Genomic DNA, 6,475 nt, shown 5'->3' on the forward strand with positions numbered 1-6,475 from the left:
TATCTGTAATCAACAAACAGCCAGAGGATACCCATGCTGAACACCTCACCTGCCACAGGTGGCTTTGTTGTGCTGTGTGAATTCCCAGAATTCTCCTTCCTGGAATCTCATCAGAAGGGAGATTTCAAGAGCTTTCATCCAACTTTTGGTATGAGATACTGTTGAAAAGCAGAGCTGGGGTGCTTCATTAAAAATCAAATTGGATTGGTTCGGTATATATCAAACATCAGATACATAGCCAAGGCTATTAGGAACTTCCAGCAAGAGGCAGATGAAGAATCATTAGCCTTGAAAACCTGGAGGATGAGATTACAAACACACAGGCCAATAAATCACACAGGTCAGTTTTGCAGAAGCTGATGTGGTATAGCAGCAATGTGTTTATGCTGCGACAGGTCAGTTGGATCAGGGTCAAATCTTCTTTGGGATAAAAGATTTTGGTTTTAATGCATACTCTTTCCCAAATGGCTGCTATGCAGCCTTTATTTCCAACACCTCTGGTCAATTTCAGGATTACAAATAGAAAATCTAAAATAGATGAAACCGATAAAGCAGAATTATTGCTTGATTACCTCAAGATGCAGATTTGGCATTGAAAGATCTCCCGAGTAAAGCAGCATTACATGATTTAAGTTCAATTCTATCCCAAACATTTAAAAATGTTTCTAGTATATTCTTATAGCCTCACCTTAAATCACATCTCCTTTTGAGAGAAGATTCCCTAAACTATGTCTTTCCAAGGGGAACTTCAGGGCTAACATGATCTTTCTATTACCTTTTCTAAAACCCTGACAAAAATTGTCTAAGAGTAATAAAATTGGGAGGCATGACACAGATAGAGAACCTTATGCTTATGATGAATGTTACACTTCTTCAATTGCTATGAACTGGTTTGATACCACAAATTGCTACACTTTTGAAAGTCTTCCCTGCAATAATGCCCCAAGTTCTTGTAGCATAAAATGCAGATTTATTAATGTAATAATGAAAATAAGAAGCTGCAATGGAGGCAACAAAGAGTTGATATTAGTCTACTGTCACACCAAGCAAAAGATAATGTGGCTACATAAAAAAATTAGATTTTGACAGAGGTGTAAGGAGAATTTTAGGTTTTGTGACATCTGTCCTTTTGTCTTAGTTTACTCTGGTCTTGTCACTACCAACATATAGGCAGACACTTCATCTAAGTCCCTTTCTTCTTCCTGTGCTTGCTTTCTACTGGCATATCTCCTTTTGTTCTTCACACACAACAAATCATAATTTCAAATGTAATCTGCCAATTGGAGGATCAAAAAATAGTTTTCCAGAATGCCTCTGTACTGCATTAAAAATAAACAAAAAAAAAATCAAATTTGGCATAATCTCAACTTTTTTCTTTTTTTTAAGCCACCTTTTGGTAGGAAAAGAAACTTTGATAGTGAAGGGTTATCCTTTACTTGGGATTTTTTCTGTTAATGGTGGTCTCTGCTGCTGCAAACCAAAAAGGTGATAATTAGTGTCTCCTACTGTTTATGCCTGCTGCCATCTACAACGATGAGCTATTATTATTCTGTCTGCTAATACTTGGAAAGGATATCAGTTGGAGAACTAATCCAAAATACAGCAAGCAAATATCATTGTCACAAATGCCAAATGGAGACATTGTTACAGATGCTGGAAATGAAAGGATTTCATTACATTGAATCATTCAGTCCATCTGCCCAGACTGTGCTTAGCTGTGCAGTCTCTAGTGTCTCGAATAAGTGCTGGAATATTGTAAATATTAAATGGATCATTCTCTTTGAAATGCATTGTGTTCACCTAAAAAACTTTGCTGTAATTATGGTGCTAGGTAGACCTGATCTTGAGCAGTGGTCCTTTCAGTGGGGTTTTATGGCAGTGGGCTGGTCTTCCTGATAATTTTCAGCTACTGGCCTGGAGTCACTGTGAGGAAATTGCTAGATTAGACAGGCTTTCTGTGGAGAACTAGACTGCAAAACAGCCTAGAATATACTGTTGGGGGTCTTAATTTTTTAATTTTTTCTTTACTTTTTTGTTTGTTTTGGGGGTTTTTTTTTGTTTCTTGTTAAGGAGTTAGGCTTTTGTTGAAAAAAAGTCCCCACCTTTGTAAAAAACTGTCAAACTGCAATTCTGCATCTCCATGTGGTTTCTTCACAGGGACATGTTTTTCAGAGGATCATGGTATGTTCACTGTTACGCTTGTGTTCACTGGTAGAAATCCAGAAGAAAAGAGAGAGTTCCAGCATCTGGATTTCAGTTTGTTTGCCATGCACTGCCTTTGGCAATGGGAAGGCAAAGCTGCCATCTTCAGCAATTTGGAGGAAGGTGTCTCCGAGCCACCTGGAGTGCTGCATACATCACCCTGCTGAGTGATGTCAAAACAATCCTCCTTGTACTTGACCATGCATGACCTGGGATCCCCTGCACCCTTTTTTCCCCCAGTTCTCTGCTGTGTGTGTATTTCTCAGAAGCCATGCTCCACAGAAATGATGTAGAAGCCACCTGGCAATCCTCCTCTTGCAAGTGGTACAGGACTCCCTCCACCTCTCACGAAGTCTTCTTTTACTATTTCTCATTGCCTTCATCCCCCTGAGAAAATCTTCCTGTACTGACATCTGTTGTACTGACTGCAATTGACACCTAGTGCTAAGTAAAAGTTGGACACTCACAGAAAGTGTCACCAATGTCTCTTGCTGGTTAAAATCCATAAGCATAACATAATAGTGTTTCAGTATTTCAAATATATTTTAATTCTTGACTACAAGTCCTTCAAGTCTGGAACTCTACAGCCTGTTAAACTTTTTTCTTGCTTCCTGTAAATAAATCTGACTGCAAAAAGAGTTTAATTCCCTCATTACATGTAAGGGAGAAAACCTCAACATTGTCTTATGTAAACTCATGAATGACAGCAGCTATTTAAACCTATTTGATCATTCATCCTTTCAAGTCATCTCCTTAACAAGATATAAAAGTTTCAGTGGGATGTTAAAATGCTGAATGTATGTGGGAGGGATCTACACTTTACAATGCTGGGGACCAGGATATTGTGTTGTTCACAGTGCATGTGTAAAAAGAAAGGAAATGCTTTCTTATGGTGCATACTCTTATGGTTTCTTACTAAATGCTTTCTTACAGCTCATAAGGTATTGATTAAAAAAAAATAGAGGACTTGAGAAGATACTTCACTGTAAGCATCGTGTTCAATTCATGTATCTTGGATAACTGACTTGTAGCTCAATTTTGGATGCCTGTTGAATAACCATTCCCAAAATAAGGTTCTTTAAGAAGTTAAGGGGTAGAGGTCTTCAGAGACACCCATATCTTTTGCTTTTTAGGTACCTTGGTGCACCAGCCTTCATAAAATAAATGTTTAAATGCTAAAATGTAGCATTATTATTGTAGGCAAACTGTGTTGCAGATTCACTAACCACACTGCTGATTTTTTTTCCAGCAATGCAATTCCTTAAACTGTGATTGCTGCAATCTGAAATAATAATGCAGTATGCTGCTTATTGTGTCTTTTATGTAGAGGTTCCTACTTGCAGTCTACATTTGTTTAATGGAGAAACTCAAAAGGTAACACACTGCTCCTGCTGATCAACGACATAAATGAGCTGTTTTCTCACCTGGCTTATTCAGTGTATGCAAATATCTCTTGTTTCCCCTCACCTCTCTGTCTCCCCATTGTTTCCTTGTTTTAGATATGTTTACTGTCACTATACATTTTTAATGAGGTGTCCATAGCTGCTTTCCTAAGAAACTATTGATTCTGTCTGCGCCTGTCAGTCGCTCTGTTTCAGTCCTCTCTAAAGTCAGTATCTTTTGAAGCAATGACTACAGTTCAGCTGAATTTGTCCAAGGGATTGAAAGGTGAAGTTTTCGTGAGTTTTAAGGAGCTAAAAGCTTTGCTAGGCAGGCAAGCACATCAGCAGGCCACTGTTGGAGAGACTCCAACATGACTTTGATCTGTTCAGCCTTCCCGTTAACCAACGAGCACGTGTGCTCTGGCCTGCTGCTCAGAATCCACACAGCTTGGAACAAGTCCAGGCACATGATATGAATCACATTCCCCGACACTCACCCTTTTGCTAGACTAAGCAATCCAAGGCCTTTTAGTTTACTCTTGTAAAACAAGCTCTCCTTTCCTTGGATTATCTGAATATCATTTGCAACTGCTGGAATTTCAGCCCTTCTCTCTTAAGCATAGTCAGGCAGAGCTGCCCACTGGACTCCAGCTGAGGTCACATTAGGACTAGGTGGTGTTATTTTTTTCTTGATTCCAACGGGACTATTTTGGCTGATTTAAGTCATTTTGAAAACCATCAAGATCTCTAGCACACTGACCATGACTTGTCTTGGGCTGGGAAAGTCAGGAGTTACTAACTTAAGATTTTTTTCCTTTTATTTTCTTGAAATCTTAAGCAGTAAGATCAATTTTATGAAAATGGAACTCTGTGAAATGCTAGGAAGTATTTCAAGGTTTTGTTCAGAATTTATCTTTTTTAAGAAGATTAGTAATCTTTTTTCCCTTCTCCCTCATTTAGTTTGTAGGAACAGATCTCACAGTAGCAAATTTTACTGCTTGGCCATCCAGTCCTCTGTACCCTGCAGGAAAAAAGCTATTTTTTGAACAAGCTGTTATAGATATTAGTCTTACAATGTCTCTATGTCTGATAAGAAAGGAAAAGATGAGTGCAGGCAAGCAGCTGAAGTAACTGCAAGACAGAAAAAGAGAAAGCAAAGCTCTTTTTCATTGTGGCTGTAGAGATGGCTGAGCATTTAATGTTGGGCATTAGTACTTAGCACTTAGATGTATGCTTGAACTGTAATTTCTAGTTACTAAAAGATTTTCTGGCTGAGGAAGTGGGTGTGTAAGTGTCTGGCAAGTGTCCTTCAAACTTGTGTCACAAGAAAGAAACTATCTTCTGGCCTGTTTGAAGATCGATTTTTTTTCAAACACACTTGTAGATTTTTAGCTGAAATACTGAACATATGTTTGAATTCTGTTCATCTTTTCTTTGGCTGATAAAGAGAAAAGAGTAAAATGAAAATAGTTTTTCTTTTTAATAAGGGAAGATTAATTTTTCTACCTCGCAGAAAAGTATTGAGTTATGCTATTTCATATGAAAGTCAGTTCTCAGTAATGAAAGTGTTTTTCATTTTATGTGATAAGATGGGCGGACTATAAAGTAGCTATAAAAAAAGAGGAATAGGAAATATACTGCTATAAAGAGCTACACCGTGTGCTTTTTGTTAGGATTGTTTTGTAAAACCGACTTGCTGGAAGTAATCCACAAATAGGCTTAAAAATAAGCCTCAGAATTTTATTCTGAATATCTCATCAACAACAATAAGGAGAATATTATGCATATTGACGGAGACAAATCTTTGTGTCAAGTATTCACTGTAGTTTCAGAGCTGTTGCATTTTTAAGTGTGTTTGCAAAACATCTTCGGACCTCTGTTTTGACCTCTTATGTGAAGGCTTCCCATGTTTTCTGTTCATTAACAAGAGAAAGGCAATTGACCACATACATTTAGATAACCAAGCTACAAGGAGCATCTGTTTTCCAGACATCTCTGTGTTGTACGTGACCTATGGTCCGATTTGGCTGAAATCTGATAGTGTTGTATAATTTCACATGCCATCATTAGAACATTCCTCCGAGGGAAAAGGAACAGGCCCCGAGCCTGGGAGCGGCATCCTTGGGTGCTCTTCCTGCTCTTAAGGAAGCTCCGTGCAGAATCACATCCAGCACGTGTGGAACAGTGCCCTGAGGATGGGCACGCAGGCTTTGGTGGGCAGGCATGAGCTGGCCTGCGCGCTGAGCACACAGCAGCCCTGTAGCAGGGCTAGAGCAGTGATCAGCACGTCCCAGGGCAAGGTTTAATAGCTGTGGTGCAGTCAACCACGGCAAGAGCCCCAGCACACGGCTTGCACAATGCCCTGCAAAGGCACGCAGAGACATCCCCTCCTCTGGCTGCAGCAGGCCTGCACGTGCAGAGAGAAGGGAGACCATGTGTGTGTCAGCCAGCACCATGATGCATTAGGGGCAGATCAATGCACCTACTGTTAGGTGCTGAGCCTCCTACGTCTTCAATAAACGTGGTCTGGAGTTTCCACTCCGAGTAGGTCTAAAGGGGTGCTCTGGACCAAATGTCTCTGGCACACACGTGGTTAGAAACTGTCTGATGTTAGGCTTGGGTGCTGTGGTTTGGACCCCCACGTGGGGATGGAGCACATTTGGGGAGCACCTGGTGTGGGGCTTGAGATTTAGCTCCTCTGAAGGAAATATAGTTTGTATATACAAGACCCATTCCTTTTACGCAACAATGTGCAGCAAGTGTGACCGACTAGGGAATTTGATTCAAAACTGCTTTAAGGGTTCAAGTCAAAATCTCAGCATAGACACAGCCTAATTAATTTTCTAATTATATTTGCTCACTTGTTCAACATTTCCTTCAGATCAACAAGA

This window comes from Pyrgilauda ruficollis, unplaced genomic scaffold (genome assembly GCF_017590135.1).
Source record: "Pyrgilauda ruficollis isolate IOZ18807 unplaced genomic scaffold, ASM1759013v1 scaffold44, whole genome shotgun sequence".
Lineage (NCBI taxonomy): Eukaryota > Metazoa > Chordata > Aves > Passeriformes > Passeridae > Pyrgilauda > Pyrgilauda ruficollis.